Here is a 16,910-nt window from a genome sequence, read left to right as displayed (position 1 = left end):
CTCCCCGAGGGGCTCTCCCCACGCCCTACCCATAGCTGTGCTGAGAGACTAGTGGTTCCTTTGGCTACTAAGAATCCAGTCTCCACTCAAGACTCAGAATACTTTATTTTCAAAATAGATCTGTGGTCCAAGCATAAATTATGACAACTTGGAAACGATGGAGTCAATCAAAACCATTTTTCCTAGCTTTGAGCTTTAGGGTAAATGAAAGAGAAGGGATGGAAACCTGAGAAGCAATAAAAATGGGCACATCTTTGTGTTTAAGGAGATCATTTAAAATACATTATTTTATTTGAAGAAACCTGTAAGATCAGGTTTCTTACAAAACTATCATGTTTGATGATATATTGATATATTAATTTTTAAGATAGTATAATCAAATAATAATTATAAAATTATTAAGAAACCATTTAGCCTTTCTAAGTGAAGCCAATATTCAGGAAGTAGAGAAAACCCTAGCAGAAAACAAACAAACAAAACAGAAACTAATTGCCTAATCTGAAACAGAGAAAACAATAAGGTGTTTAGTTTTCTGGACTCAGTGTTAACTACTTAAAAGTGTTTTGTTTTCATTGCATTTACTGAGAAAAAACAAAAAGACAAGGAAAACCTCCCTGGACCCTGCTTTTTGCCGCAGATGATCTTTAAAATCTTCTCTTTGTCTGAACTGTCTGTCACCTTCAGTGGCCTGAGTCTTCCAATGTTCCCTTATCATTTCCAGCCTTTTAAAACCTGTCTAATGGTCCTAAGACAAGTGTTTTTCAAAGCCTTCCAATATGTAATATTTCTAAATCCAGACAAATTGCTTTCGTGTTGCCAAAGATGAGACGAACCACCAGACACACACAAGCAGGACACTCAAGGCTGGGTCACGCAGAGGGCTTGTGCAGCAAGTCTTGGCTCCACCAGCTCTCAGGCTACAGACCCTTGATCAGAGGCCTGGATGTATCTTATTCTGCAAGACGACAATGAAACCTTCCCCACATCCGCCTCTGAGATTCTGTTTCAAAGCTAGTTAAATATGGTAGCAGCCTATGAACTCATTTCAGCTCTTACAAATGGATGCTCCTGTAGACTGCGTTGGGACTCTTCCATTAGCCCAACCACATGGACCGTGCACTCCTCCACTCTGTATCCTGGAGGCCAACCTGTGTGCACCCCTCCATCAGCAGCAAGCTGTCTGCCAGCTAGGTTCTCGGGGGAGAACCCATTAGAGTAGACCGGAAAGTGGAGATAGACCAAAATCAGTGTAGACTCCATCAGGAAGCTTATTGGATTCTCCAGTGAAGAGAACCCAACAGACAGGAAGTAAGAGGAAAAGGTAGAATCAGGTGGTCAGTCACCCAGAATCTTCTCTGTACTGTCATCACAGGAGGACTCTCCCCAGACTAAGGGCCACACTTCCTATCAAGCAGCCTTCTCCATATACCTTCCTCTTTCAGACTTCTGAGAACACTTCCTTTCCTCAGTCATTCTGGATCGTACCTGGTGGTTTCCCTACAATGTGAACACACTATTGTAAATAGTCCCCTTATTAAATTTTTTCCAAGGTACCAATGTCTGGCGAGGACATTGACTGACGTAGATTGCATTCAATTCCCCTCTCTGTGAACAAATCAAGATGAGGAGGCCACAGCTACAGACCCAACATTAACAAAAGGAAACCCACACAAACTTGAGAAAATAGCGATGATCTCTGAAAGCTAGAGGGCATCCAACTCATTTTTAAAATGCTATACTGCACTGCTTGCCTTTAAAATAGAAAGAATGGTGCATTTCCTAACAAATCATGCACAATTCTAAATAAATGTCTTTAGAAATGGTAGGAATAAATTCTAGGTAGCAAAATGCAAAGCACTTAATACTGATCTTTAAAATTCTGGAATAGTTTCCCCATCAAGTAGTGTAGCACTTTAAGGGGAAGCCTAAGAGAAATCTCCATGTTTTTCCTCTACTCTTTACCCATCAGGTTTGTTTCAAGCCTTCAGGTTTCTAGGTAGGTGAAGTCATTTTACCCCCGTGTCAGAGGTGGGAAAGCTAAGGCTTAAAGAAATGGCACAGCTTAGCCATTGCTGGGAATCAACTTTCATTAAGGGTCATCCAAATCCTCCTAGAATTCATCACTCTCAACAACCTGCTGAAAAGCAGATATACGAATGTATTGACTCAAAGACAGCATCAAGTAATTCTGCATATAAGCGCTCCTTGGACCCACGATGCTGATAATCTTACTTCACAGTAACATTTTAATAGTCCTTTTGGTCCGGATCCAAGACATGGCCCTGAGCTACAGCCCTAAACGAATTCCCCTACACTTTTCATTTCTTCTGGGGGAATTGCACTAATTATAGAGACTACTTTAGAGAGAGCACTAGTTTGAAAACATTGCCTGAGGGATACAAAAGTTGTTTTATTTCATAATTAGGCATTTCTGTCCCAGGGGCATTTTATAGTCATGGTTTGAAATAACAGCCATTATTTTATTACAATTTTCTATTTTTTGCACATAAAAATATTTAGAACATGTTTTTAGCTGAGTTTTATTAGTCATAATGCCAGGAAGCGCCTGGTGTTATGGATGATGGAATTATCTTTGAGGGCTTCCCTTTAGTGTTATTTCTTTCTTACAGGCTACATTCTCTCAGCGTTTGGTGCTAGAACTGAAATATAAAGTGGAAATTGGATATTCTGTTTGCGGAAGTGACCTGTATACAAGGATAAAGGGACCCCCGCTCCTATGTCTTTCGATTCCCTTGCTCCTAATCAGCGTCATATCCTCTATGCTACATGGGTAGCCACTTATGTCTTGGGTGATGCTATCTTAACAAGAAATAGAAACGTGGAATCCATTCACAGGCACAGAAGTAACAACTCAAAAACAACTGACATGAAATAATGCCCTTATCGGGCAATTGGGTTAAATTTCCCTCTTGGTGGATCCAATAATGACAAGATCATGTGCATACACTGGCACACATATGTATGCAGAGAACAGAATAATAGAATCATAGGACAGAAGGAACTGTCTGGTATAGCTAAGAAACTATTTTAAACAAAACAGGAATTGTCTCTAGAAGATATATAAATTTCTCCATAAATTCTTCTAGGGACAGGGCACAGGTCACTTTACAATAGACACAGTACTGGCACTCTAGAAGGACAGGACACCTTATGTACAGATAAAAATCTGTTTCCTCTTCATTTCTGCCTACTGATGGCAGCTTTTCCCTTCTCAGACATCACAGCCTATGAATGTTTGAAAAATAGTCATCAAGACCTTTCTAATGAAGAACATCCCTTTTTTGCTAGCCAGTACCCATCTCCCCCTTCTTCTGGTAACAGCATCTAATTTTCTTTTTGTGCCATACCTTCCTCACGCTCTTAATTCATGTGGTTGTTTGTAGGGATTGGAGGTACACACTCCTGGAATGCGTATGTGACCCAGACCTGCCAAGAAACACATACAAATTCTTGCCCCCATTCCTGCTTAGTTTCTGAGCAGACGTTTGACAAAGGCTATATCAATGAGACATAACTGCACAATTTTTACAGAACATTTGAGAAAGGGAAGCTCTTTTTTTTGCTATGGATTGTTACTCTTAGAACGATGCACACTCAAAGTTTCAGGCTCCACCTCATGGAGAGATTTTTGCCTCAGAAGGAAGCCAAATAAACCAGAGCCAAGAGGGAGGAAAGAGATCTGATGATGTGGTCTGCAATCTGGACGTCAGTTGAACTTTAGGCCAGGACAACTCCTGGCTTTTCAGTTACATAAGTCAGTCCATTTTCCCTGCTGTGTAGGTTGGTGTGAGTCATTTCCAAGCAAGAGTGCTGACCAACAGTGATTTCTGGGTCTTATTTTTCCTAAAGAACATCAGAGCTCCCCCAGATATTCTTAAAATGGTCTTTATAGCTTTTTATCATCTCAACGAACTCTCCACGTGATTTGTTCCAGTGGAAATAAGCTTCATAAAACTGTTACCCAGAACTAAACCCAAATTATTAAACATGCTCCAAGCAGTGCAGAGTAAATGTTGACCATTACTGATCTGGATATGACAAGTCTATCACTTCAGCTCGGTATTCCATGAGTAGCTTTGTGATGGGTAATTTTCTGTCAATTTGTCTAGGCTATGGTACCCAGTTGTTTGGTCAAACACCAATCTAGACACTGCTGTGAAGGGTAGACTCTGAGTAAAGCAGATTACCCCCCATAATGTGAATGAGTCTCATCCAATCACAGCTGACTGCCTTAAAAGACAGTAATTCTGACTTCAGACCGCCCTCAGACTCAAGACCCCAACACTGACTCCTGCCAGAATTCCTAGCCAGCCTGGTTTCAGACTTGCCAGCACCCCCCACCCTGCATTAATGCATGTGTGCATGTTTGTGTGCTGTGGCCCATTGGTTCTGTTTTCTCTGGAGAGGGCAAATAAGGATATCATGCTTTTTTCTCGTTCGGAAGTTTCAGACAGTGGAGATGCTCAATTCCTTCTCTTTCAGGAAGACTCCTCATCTCATATTTGCTCCATTCATTGTTTTAAACTGAGCTCATTATACTTTACATGTATGTCTACTACCATGATTTCCATCAACTGAGATTTTTCAGAAAGATTCCTTCCTCTAGCATATTCATTAAGGTTCCCAGTTTGGGATCTATGCACCTTTGGTAAGAAGGCTTTGATCTCTCCACCTTAGTAATTAGAAAAATGTTTGTTAAGCTACAGCTTATACTGGAGCCCTGTTGTACACAACTTGAAGCTCCCATCAATCAGTATCCTATTGCGTGAGCTCGTTAACCAGTTGTTAATCCACCTAATTAACCAGTTGTTAATCCAGGATTATCATCCAGGCCACACTTCTCTATCTCGCCCTCGAGAACATAAAAATTTCCACAGAATGCCCTGCAGAAATAGAATAGTCAATGTTCACAGAATTCTATCTTTCCATCTAACAACCCATGCAAAAATAGTTACTTTGACATGAATTATTGTTTATGGACTCATTCTAACTGGTCACCATTTTCTTTTGTGAAGAATTCTCAAGACAGTTCATTTAGAATTTTGCCAGGGTGTCATCGAAATACTAGCATAGTGAACTTAGATCTGAATTTTTGCTCAATTTTAGAAATACCATCTTCCTCAACAAGGAGTAATATTGTGTCCATGATTGCATCTCCAAAATTCTTTCATTACCTTAAGAAGTAATTCATCAAAAGAATGAATAACTTCACTCATTTGAAGAAGCAAATGGCTTCTCACTGTCTTGAGCTTCAGTTCCCTGTTACTCATGTTACTTTCACTCTTTACAGTTTAAATGTGTTTCTCCTTGATAGAGAAGACAGATAAAACTGGGTTAAGTGAAAGGCAAATAACCAAGAAAAAAAAAATACTGTAACAGATTAAAGAGCCAAGTGACTTTTATCTTTGTTCTATTAAAAAGCACATAAAATCTGATATTTGAGCCATCAAAACTCCAAAAGATAAATGATCAAAGGACATAAACAGATGATTCATGAAAGAGGAAATACATCTGGATCACAAAACATGGAAAAGGTTGTACCTTCCTAGTATGGCAGTAAATACAAGAAAATATTTTTAAGCTTGGCCTATAAAATTAACAGTCTTTTAAAAATTTTTTAAGTTTATTTATTTTGAGAGTGTATGTGTGTGTGTGCGCGCGCATGTGCAACAGAGGAGGGGCAGAGAGAGTGGGAGAGAGAGAATCGCAAGGAGGGTCCATATTGTCAGTGCAGAGCCCAGTGTGGGGCTCGATCCCATGAACTGTGAGATCATGACCTGAGCTGAAATCAAGAGTTGGACGCTTAACTGAAAGAGCTACCCAGGTACCCCACCAGTCTTTTTAAAAAATACAACATTGGTAGTGAAAGTATCACCTATATCTTCACATCTACATATATTATGTGATTGATATTGGTATTGGAAATATATTGATATGATATTGGAATTGATATTGGAATGGATATTGATAATGGAAATATAACACACTACTCTTTTGCAAAGCTATGTATCAATATTCACAACATCCCAAGGAAATATGTTGAAATGCAAGAAAATCTTCAGCTACAAAGATCTTATTGTGTATCTATTCACACTTAAGGATATATACTATATAAGCAGCAACAAGGAAATGAAATAAATTATGGCTCATCATAATAGGATACCGTGTAGTCATTAAAACGATCACTATGAATTTGTTGTAACAGAAATTCTTATAGTTTTTGGCTTAAAAAGAGAAAGTGTGTATATTCTACATAACAACTACATAATACAAGTCAGCAAAACTCTTCACTAAAAAAAATAAAGTCTAAGAAAATACATTAAAACTAATATGGTCATGACACACTACATGTGAAATTATAGATTGAATAATTTTTACAAGGGAAAAAATATCAATAGGTTTTATTTTTGAAACTGAGACATTCTGTTTTCTTCAAAACCAACAGAACCTGAGCATATTTTTGTAATAGCCATTCAAGTAATCCAGAAAAATCATGAAAATGATTACATTTTCAGAATCATAGAGGGGAAAAAGAGCATCAGTGAAATCAAGAATGATCTGTCAGATCCAAGAAAAGCCCTCCTTTGGTTCACCACCACCCCCCAAAAAACACCTTCCCAATCATGCTCTGCTATTGGTTGTTTCTAGCCATACTTAAAAGCATTGTAACTAATCCGCAAAAGGTTAACCCTCAAGATTTTCAGTTATGAATTAATGGATAAATCACAGCTAACAGAAGAGACTTTGGCATGAAAATCTGATCAATGTAGTTGAGGTTGGAGCATAGAAGGGGAAGATAAGTTGCCGGATATAAAGCAGTCGACCTCTTCACTTCCAAATGTACCCTGTAAGTCCTGAACACAGAATCCACATGAGTGCCCTCAACACACACTTAACACTTTGCATTTCTTTTATGAAACCACGCTCTCAGAACTAATAGCATCCTACACTTAGCAGGGTTAAGCAAAGTTATTCTGATTTGAGCCTTACCGTACCCCCAGTTATAAAATGACAGGAGTTGTTCAATATTTTGAAATGCATAGTATGAAGTGAAGAGAAAAACTTATACAGAAAGAGGAGAGAAACTAAAATTAAACTGATCTTAAACATGATCATAAACAGATTAAACATCCATCTGATGTTTTTTGATAAACCCAAAATTGACAATGAGAAAAGCTTAAGGCCAGATGCTACACTTTTAGAAACAAAGGCAATTTTCCAGTTCCTATATGTAGAGTTAGGATAAGGAGTATATAAGGCAGATGTATATGAGAAGAGAAGATCAAGTTAATGAAGAAGGTATCTCCTAAGAATTGCCAGAGGGAAAACTCATCACAGTAATATGAGGTTCAAGGACAGAAGAGACTAGATTTGCATTGAACTGACCAATGGGCTAGAGACAAAAGAATTGACGAGCAGTGAGGTCAGGAGAATAAATGAAGGAGCAAAACACAGAGAAGATAAGGTGAAGGAGTCCAGGAAAGGAATAACAGTTATTCCTTAAAGGCTCCAAACTGGGCATGGGAGAAGTAACCAAAATCTATCATTCACATGTTCAAGAAAAATGATTTCACCTCTCAATAATGGAATGAGAAGTGACTCAACATATTGACATGTTTTTTGATAAGAGGAATAAAATAAAAGATGGGCGTTAAGCCTGTGAATCATTTGAGCCAATGTCAGTACTTCTGGTGCCTTCTCTCTTCCAATGCTGCCTGATGCTCCATGATCCCTCTCCTATAGAACCCAGCCCCCAGGTTCCCTTCTGCTTCCCACTCTGGATAACAGTAACTTCTAACCAACTATTTTGCTAATGCAGAGTTAATCTGCTGAAATAGAATTTCACTATTATAAAACTGCTCCTAATGCAGAGAAAGTTGGATAAATCAGTACCTATGAACACAATCACCAGATCAAAAGGCCCCAGAACCAACACGTACTGCTGTGAATGATCCAAACTTGGCTTCTAAGTCTATTTTGACTGTGTGACTTTTTCTATCACAAACATATAGGATTCTCAGGGTGTGAGGATTTTCTTCTCATGGTGTTTTTCATGGCCTTTAAATGTCTTTGTCCATGTTAGTGTATTAAAAAGAAATGTCAATGTTAGCCTCCACAATAATAGGGCAATGTAACATGTGCCTGTTGATGCAATGTAATGGGAAGTCATAATATTACCTATGAAGTCTTTTTGCCTTAAAACTGCTTACCTTGAAGTTAAGCATGGGAAAACAATCAGACAAATCAAAATTCAACCAACCAGTTGAACTTGATTCCTCAAAACTGTATTATAAAAGAACCTAAAACACCCGATGGAGGAACCATTCCAGATGGAAAGAAACCAAAAGGACATGACAACTAAAGACAAAGTGCACTTCTTACTCTGGTCATAGATTAGAAAAGAAAAACTGGGTGACTCAGTTCATGAGTTCTAGCTCTGCATCAGGCTCTGTGTTTGCAGCATGGTGCCTGCTTGGGATTTTCTCTCTCTCTCTCTCTCTCTCTCTCCCCCTCCCCCAGTTGCACACACATGCTCTCTCACTCTCAAAGTAAATAAACTTAAAAAAAATGGGGGGTGTTTGGGTGGCTCAGTTGGTTAAGCATCCAACCTTGAGATCATTATCTCAGTTTTGTTAGTTCGAGCCCCATGTTGGGCTGTGCCCTGACTAGGTGGAGCCTCCTTAGGATTCTCTCTTTCCCTCTCTCACTGCCCCTTCCCTGCTCACGCTCTGTCTCTGCCTCTTTCAAAATAAATAAACTTAAAAAATAATAAAATAATAAAAACCAAATATTGCAGGGAGAATATCTGAATATCAACAATAAATCTGAATTTCAACAATCTTATCTAATAATACTGTATCAACGTTACACTGGAATAATTCATTGTGCTTATGTAAGAGAATGCCTTGGTTCTTAGAAGACACATCCTGAGCTATTTAAGAGTGATGTCTGGGGGCGCCTGGGTGGCTTGGTCGGTTAAGCGTCTGACTTCGGCTCAGGTCGTGATCTCACGGTCTGTGAGTTCAAGCCCCGCATCAGGCTCTGTGCTGACCGCTCGGGGCCTGAAGCCTGCTTCGGATTCTGGGTCTCCCTCTCTCCCTGCTCCTCCCCTGTTCATACTCTGTCTCTCTCTGTCTCAAAAATAAAGAAGAAAAAAAAAAAGGAGTGATGTCTGCAACTTCCTTTTGAATAACTTAGATAAGGGGAAAAAGAAAGTGCAAAAAAGATATATATATATATGCATGTAAAGGAAGATGGAGACAGAAAGACCCAGGGAGAGAAACCAGTGTGGCAAAATGTTAACAAGTGATGAAGAGAATCCTGGGACATTGATAAGAATATCATCAGAGTCATGATAGTATTTACCATTAAGTTTTCCTATATAATTTTTTCCAAAATAAGGTTGGGACAATGACAGGCAAAACAAATACATAACTCTGGGACGTAACAGGAAAAGCTTAGAAGTCTGAAGATTGGGTTTTGCACATGGCCAGGACACATGGCTCTGACCCTGAGCAAGTAGGCTCAGCTCGCGGGGCTTTAGTTTCCTCATCTGTAAAGTGAGATGAACTGAATGATCTCCAAAGGCCCTTCCCTGCGATATGAGTAAGCATTTGAGAATAAAAATAGTCACGTCTATGCATGTAAATGTATGTTGACATATGCCAATAGCATAATAAAATTGCTATAAATAAAATCTCTCTTCATAAAATTACTCCCTGGTAATTTCATAATTTATAAATTATTCCTCCTCAGCACCTTGGCTAATTGTGTGTGTTTAATGATATTAGCCTACTTGGCTCTAAAATGGTGTTTCTTGTTCCAAGAATCAGACCTCTTGTTTACTTTAAAAAAAAAAATCAACACAAAATAGCAAGCAAGAAAAAGGATGCAAGAGAGGAAAAATGGAGAAAATCTAAAAGGAAGGAAGGAAGGATGGAGAAATGGGGTCGAAGAGAAGGGGAAAGCAAGAGGAAGTTAGGGAGAGGGGAAGGAAGACTTACACCCTGAAGGAAGCACACACTTCAATACCAGAGCTGGACTGGAAGATGAAAATTGAGGTGCCTACTTAGTGACACAAAACCCCCAGGGGATTATTTCTAACTGTTGGAAATGGGACCCCAGCCACTTCATCAACCCTTGAGCGTACATATCCTATGCATATGTGTGAAGCTCTGTGGCATCCACTAGGAACCAGAGTAGCAAATGGAAGCAAGAATGAATAGTCCTGAGAAAGAAAGTAGATCAGCTGTTAAAAATTATATGTACAACTCTCCCCAAACTTTTCCCGATGTGCCATTTTCCGAGATTTAAAAAAGTTTTTAAGGCTCTAAAGGAGTAGACCCATTTGACCAATACACTTTATCTTAAAAACAAGAAGAAGCTTCCAAATTAAAAGCCTCGATTTGGGATTTCTATTTAAGAAGGTGAGAGCGGCACAATTCTATGCTCAAAAAAGTTAAAGTTTAAAAATCAATCTTACTTTTTACTATGCACTCTTGTATTTTCTGATTTTTTTAAGGCAATATGCTTTATTGCTGCACATTCTGATTTTTTTTTTACCATGGAAATAGGATTAGCTTTAAAAAATAAATTTAAGGGGCACCAGAGTGGCTCAGTCAGTGGAGCATTGACTCTTGATTTCAGCTCAGGTCGTGATCCCAAGGTCGTGATCTGTGGGATCGAGCCCCATGTTGGACTCTGCACTGAGTGTGGAGCATGCTTAAGATTATCTTTCTCCCTCTGACCCTCTCCCTTGCTCACACTCTCTCTTAAAAATAACATTAAAAGTAATAACAAATAATAAATTTAAAATCTTAGGAGGAAAAAACTTCCATGAAAAATTGCATTATTATAACTGATGTGAAGAAATTCCCCAGAACCCTCATAAACTGAGTTGATACATATATTCACATCTATAAATGTCTCTTGAGCTGTAACTGCTTTGAAATGCTTTGAAACATGAAAAATTATGATAAGTAATGTGAGATTGTAGTCATTCTTCCCGTTTTGGGGCTGATTCTCTGTTGACTTTTCCCTATTTTTAGTGACTTGTGTCAATTTCCATGAACCCACTAAAGAACTGAAAAAAAAATTTTTTTTTTTTTTGGAATTCCAACATATGGATACTTGACCATATCATTAGCAAGAAGAGAAATGACTGGGTCACAATCTCACCTTCTTTCTTCTGCTCCTATTATCTTCATCTAGACAATGGGAAAGGGTGGAGCCTATGGAAAGACAGTTACCCACCCACATCAACAGCATGTCTTGGACAAAACTTCAAGTGCAGGATAGATGAGGACTTACTTTATCAAAATGCCCACTCAGGAGAGAATTGAGCACACTCACTGCTCAGAAGTTATGTTTGTCAGGGAAGTTTTCTGCCTGAGCTTATACTTCTCCATTTGGGCCAACACGGAACCCAGAATCTTCCCTGGAGTAGTCAGACCAGGGACTCAACAGCACTAAGAGTTTTAGTAAGACAACAAAACACTGTTGAAATCCACACTCTGAAATAAGGCCCACACGCACACACTAACGTAAAGCGATCATGGGAATTGTAAATTCAATGTCCAGTTCCTCCTCATCTAGCAAATAGTCCCTGCTTTTCTCCAATCTGAATTCTTCCAGATGTTGCTAATCCTCTCCCACTGGTCTCCACCTAGCTCTGGAACACCTTCAAGCTTGCTTGTCCCTGAGAGTGTCCCAAAAGCTCAGGCTTTCTAGCCACCAAAGCTAAGCAGAATTTTACTTTTTATTTTATTTTAGATTTTATATCAGAGAGTGAGAGAGAGAGAGAGTGCATATGCATGAGCAGGGAAGGGGCACAGAGAAAGAGGGAGACAGAGAATCCCAAGCAGACTCTGCACTGTTGGCATAGAGCCCAACGCAGAGTTCAATCCCACAACCCTGAGATTACGACCAGAACTGAAATCGAGAGTTGGACACTCAACCAACTAAGCCACCCAGGCACCCCTGCAGTCATTTTAAATCCTCACTCTTCATCAGTTGATTTCTTCAGGATGTTTCTGTCCCATCAACATGCTGCGCAAGGTGTGCAAAATGTTGACTGTTGCCTACTTGTTAGCGGGACTGACTGCTTGATGCTGCAGCTCTCACTCACTTGTTTGCACCTGCTACCCTGATGCACCCCTCCTGCACTGTGATCTGTATTCTGGGATGTCAACCAGAGGAGCATTTTACGCCCCTGTGGCTGGGAAACACAATTTCTTATTTGATCTTCACTGAAGAATATCTTGGCCATCCTTGGATAACATCCCCCTCAACAGTAGCAGCGGTCTGGGGATGTTACTTTCGAGCATCACCTAATATATGGGGGCACACTGGCATGTGCCCCAGCCCAGGCTGCTGCATGAACCATTTTAAGGGGGGCATGCATTCTGATATTCACAGGTGCCCTGACTGCCATCTTATTTTCTGAGCACTCCTCCCCTCTCTACTAGCCTTCCTCCCATCAGCTCAGGTACTGGATATCTGGCCTGTCAATGGAGAGACGCACAGCTATACAGCCATCTGAGACAGAACTAAAGCACTGATGTGACTTTAAGATCTCCAGAACACCCAGCCCAAGTTCTTCCTCACCCCTTAAAATGCTCCAGAAAACCCACTGCTCTGCCCCACAGGAAAAATACTGAGGGCATCTTATTGAAGTCAACATTCTCATATCACTTCTGTATAAAAAGCCAACATGTTACAGAACGTCTCCCCCCTACCACCCACCAACATGCCCTGGTTGGAGCTCAGAAGCAAGTAGAATTGAACCACAAAGTACAGGCACTGTTCAAGGAAGAAAGAACCTAGTGGCCCTTCCTAGGGTAAGCAGCCGCAACAGTGGAACCGGTGCAAGAGGCGTGGCTCACATGGACGGGGAAGGAGTTACAGCTCAAGAGACAAATACTTTCTACCAGAGAGGTGATACTAGCAGTTGAGAACTGCAAGAATTCACGTCAACAAAATATAGCAGTTTGGGGAAAACAATCAGCAGCTACCATCAGTTGCCAAACCAACAGACACACAGTTCTGAAAAACTGTTCCATCTAGACAGCCAGAGCAGAAACCTGGTCAAAGCCCAGGGGAAGTATAAACAAGTCCAGGGCAGAGGCCATTGGCTAGACTGCAACAGGATTGTGCCGGCAGGGTTTTTACATGTTACAGTATGTCCTGAACTTTTTCCCCCCTTATATATGTAGTTTCCATAGGAAACTACAATGAAATAAGCCATCTATTTTCAATCAGTGTTTTCATAGGCTATATTAAGTAATCAGTCATGCATACAGACAATAGCCAAGTCTCATTAGATGCTATGTTTCTCCTTTGATTTTTGCTGGCTTTCTGGCTTGACCGTGCTCACAAAACTAAGAAAAAGAGGTGGGGTGCCTGGGTGGTTCAGTTGGTTAAGCATCCAACTTTGGCTCAGGTCATGATCTCACCATCTGTGAGTTCAAGCCTCGCATCAGGCTCTTTACTGACAGCTCAGAGCCTGGAGCCTGCTTAGGATTCTGTGTCTCCTGCTCTCTCTGCCCCTCCCCAGCTGATACTCTGTCTCTCTCCAAAATAAACAAACATTAAAAAATATTAAAAATTAAAAAAAAAAGAAAGAGAAAGAGGTAGAACTGCTGGAATTAGATGAGAACCTTTGCCCTTATTCCTACAGGTCTTCCTGTTAATTGTACTTTCCAGCTTAAAATAAGGTCTCCCATGAATATGCCCGTCATTATTTTAAAAATAATAATAGTTGGTCATTAAGGAATAAAAAGCACAAGGCACGTATATTTATTTCTCTGCCTTTCCCCTCAACTCAATGGCTACGAAAGGGCAATGATAGTCCCATGGAAACAGGGGTTCTTTTAACCATACCAGAAAATGCATTTAAAAATCTAAACAGGCTCGCTGCAGCCATATCTTTGTTTGGCAACCTGAGTATTCTCCTCACTTAGGCCTGTTCATTGCAACCCACACAGGATTACTCTGTAGCCAGGGATAATAGCTGATCCCATAATCTGGCACTAACACTTAGAAAGATTAATTACCCTATTAAAATCTTAGACATTACTAAGAAAATCTTTGTATAAACCTTTTAACTCACAACAAATGCAGCCTCCTTGGTGTCTTCAGTTTGTTATACAATACAGGTCCTCACCTTCCTACACTTGTTCACTGTGGCTTCCAGCATCTTCGGGAACATCCAGATGCACACACACACACACACACAAAAGTGCACACACATCGGCAAACATGCACCGAGCAATAGAGTCGAAACTGCTTCCTGATACAAAGGCATAAAGTGGGAGTGTGGTTGGAACAGATAAAGTACAAACTCCTCCCGTCTGTAAATTGGCTGCTCTGGAGATTAAGCGGCAGGGGGGAAAAATACCGTGATTCAAAAGCTGCTGCTGTGTCAGAAACCAGAGGTACCTAAGGAGATTCAAGTTGTAATCCCCACACAAATTATATGCCCGATATGTGAAATGATGAGGAGGGTTGAGTTCTTGACACTTAGCATCAAAGTTTCCCTCGGGAACAAACACCCAGGATCAGTCCTTAGGGATGCCTCTGTTTTTGTTTTGTTTTGTTTTGTTTATTTCCGTACTGTCAGCCTATCATGGCTCCCTTTCCTCTCCAAGGCTGCTTCCTTCCCAGATTTCTTATCACATTTGCAAGAAGAACCCATTGGCTTCAAGACAGAAACACAATGAAATGGAACATGAGGCAGAGGCCCAAGCAAACAGGTTACAAGTCATTTCCAGGCTGAACCAAAAAACCACCTCCAACCCTCTGCTCACTTCCGATATTTCACTGACAGTGTCATCAAAGAACACTCATTAAACTCATCAAATGTTATCCACAGAAAACAGTTCAAATACTGTTGATAGTAAGCTGGATGGAGGCACAGTCTGTGGAGTCAAAATCCAGCTCCTGCGCAAAATGATTGCACGAGGGCCACGGGACTCATCTGACAGGCCTCAGTCTCAAATGCCCCATCTGTAGCATGGGAACAATAGTGATACCAGATGCCTGAGGGCACTGGGGGAGGAAACAGGGAAGTTCACGGTGTGTCTGGCACAACCCCCAACACACAGTCAGTGCTTAGAAAACGTGGGGCGCCTGGGAGGCTCAGTCGGTTAAGCGTCCGACTTTGGCTCAGGTCATGATCTCGCAGTCCATGGGTTCAAGCCCTGCATTGGGCTAAGTGTGGACAGCTCAGAGCCTGGAGCCTGCTTTGGATTCTTTGTCTCCCTCTCTCTCTGCCCCTCCCCCTACTTGCGCACGCACTCTCTCAAAAATAAACATTTAAAAACTAAAAAAAAAAACAAAAACAAAACCTGCTAGCTGTCCCTGTTACCTGTCCCTGCAGAGTGATTTCAGAATAGCAGAGTGGGCTGCTATCCAAATGAGGAGGACTTTAGGACTAGCCTGTCACTTGTCACTTTGAGCTAGTAAGTAGATCAGGTTCCCAAAGAGGTTTCTTGGCTTTTCCTAAGCAAAGTTTTGACAGACTTAATGACAGGGACATACAAGAACACTAACACATGGTGGAGAGAAGGGAATCGTTCACAAAGCCGGGAGAATTAGAAGACCCACTCGCCTTACTTGGTCATACCCACCCCTCCCAATTCTGGTTGACTTTCTACTTCTCTGGCTATCATTTTTTGGACACAGTTTTACCTCCTATCTCAAAGAACCACAAAGCAAAAGAGACTTTCGCATTTTTTTTTAAATTGCATGAGAGGCATAAACAATAACTTTCAGGAAAGCCCCAAACTCCTCCAGCAGCACCGGCCCAGAGAAAGGGTTCTTTGCTTTTCCAGGTTAGTACAGAGAAAGTCAGTTTTCACAGACTTTTCAAAGAAAATGTGGAGCCATAGATGGTATAAATAACACAAGCATGAGGATTTTCTTTGCAGTCAATGAAGTTATGGTTGGAACTTCAAAACAAAAAAAGAACATTTTGGGGGCACCTGGATGGCTCAGTTGGTTAAGCGACCGACTTCGGCTCAGGTCATGATCTCGCAGTGTGTGGGTTCGAGACCTGCATCGGGCTCTGTGCTGACAGCTCAGAGCCTGGAGCCTCCTTCAGTTTCTATGTCTCCCCCTCTCTCTACCCCTCCCCTGCTCACACTCTGTGTCTGTCTCTCGATAATAAATTAATGTTAAAAAAAGTTAGAAAAATAAAAGAACGCTTTTGATCTCAGCAACAAAGTCCCTCCCCTCTCTGCTCTCACAAGGAGATGTCAAGACTTTGTGCTGGGGCATTTGGTTCTTGATGCACGTGGAACTGTATGCACAAAACGTTTCTCTCCAGGCCAGTAGAGAACTGAAATTAGTGCTTTATCCTGTTGAGAGTAAGCAGATTCCGTTGATTTTTCACATATGTAGCTCTTTAGACACTGGAAGAAAATTTCCAAGTGATTAAAATAAGATCCAGCAAGGACAGAAGTCTGGATGTTCAAAATTCTTCTTTCCTGACCTTGTCAAAACAGTGCCTTTCTCCCGTTCTATAGTCCTTAATTTCTCAGGTGCTGCCTACCAGTCTCAGATAAACACAAAGTGTCAATGCAAACATTACAGAAACAGAAATGGGTGCTCCAGAGTTGTCTAATACTAGAGTAAAAATGAAATCCCAGCAACACTGGGGGAGAGGGGAACTTGGCACCAAAGCCCCCAAAACGGGCATGATTCTCTTCAAGATGTCCATATCAGCATTTCTCTGAAATAGATTTATATGAATAGGCTTGAATTCTACACTTTAAAAATAAAGGACACCTGGTCTCAAATCCAGACTTCTCAGGGTGGTCAGCTTCTGATGAGAAATATCAGGTCAAAACATTTACAGGGGCTCCTGGGTGACTCCGTGAGTTAAGCTG

General features: G+C 40.7%; 1 long non-coding RNA gene across 2 annotated transcripts in view; it reads right to left on the bottom strand.

Annotated features, from left to right (window-relative positions):
* LOC128315703 (uncharacterized) overlaps positions 1-16,910 on the bottom strand; it is a 446,648-nt gene that overhangs the window by 410,356 nt on the left and 19,382 nt on the right. The gene's annotated exons all lie outside the window — the stretch shown is intronic.

Source organism: Acinonyx jubatus, chromosome B2 (assembly GCF_027475565.1).
Source record: "Acinonyx jubatus isolate Ajub_Pintada_27869175 chromosome B2, VMU_Ajub_asm_v1.0, whole genome shotgun sequence".
Classification (NCBI taxonomy): Eukaryota; Metazoa; Chordata; class Mammalia; order Carnivora; family Felidae; genus Acinonyx; species Acinonyx jubatus.
Note: the sequence above shows the minus strand (reverse complement) of the source record. Positions and strands in the feature narration are given on the sequence as shown.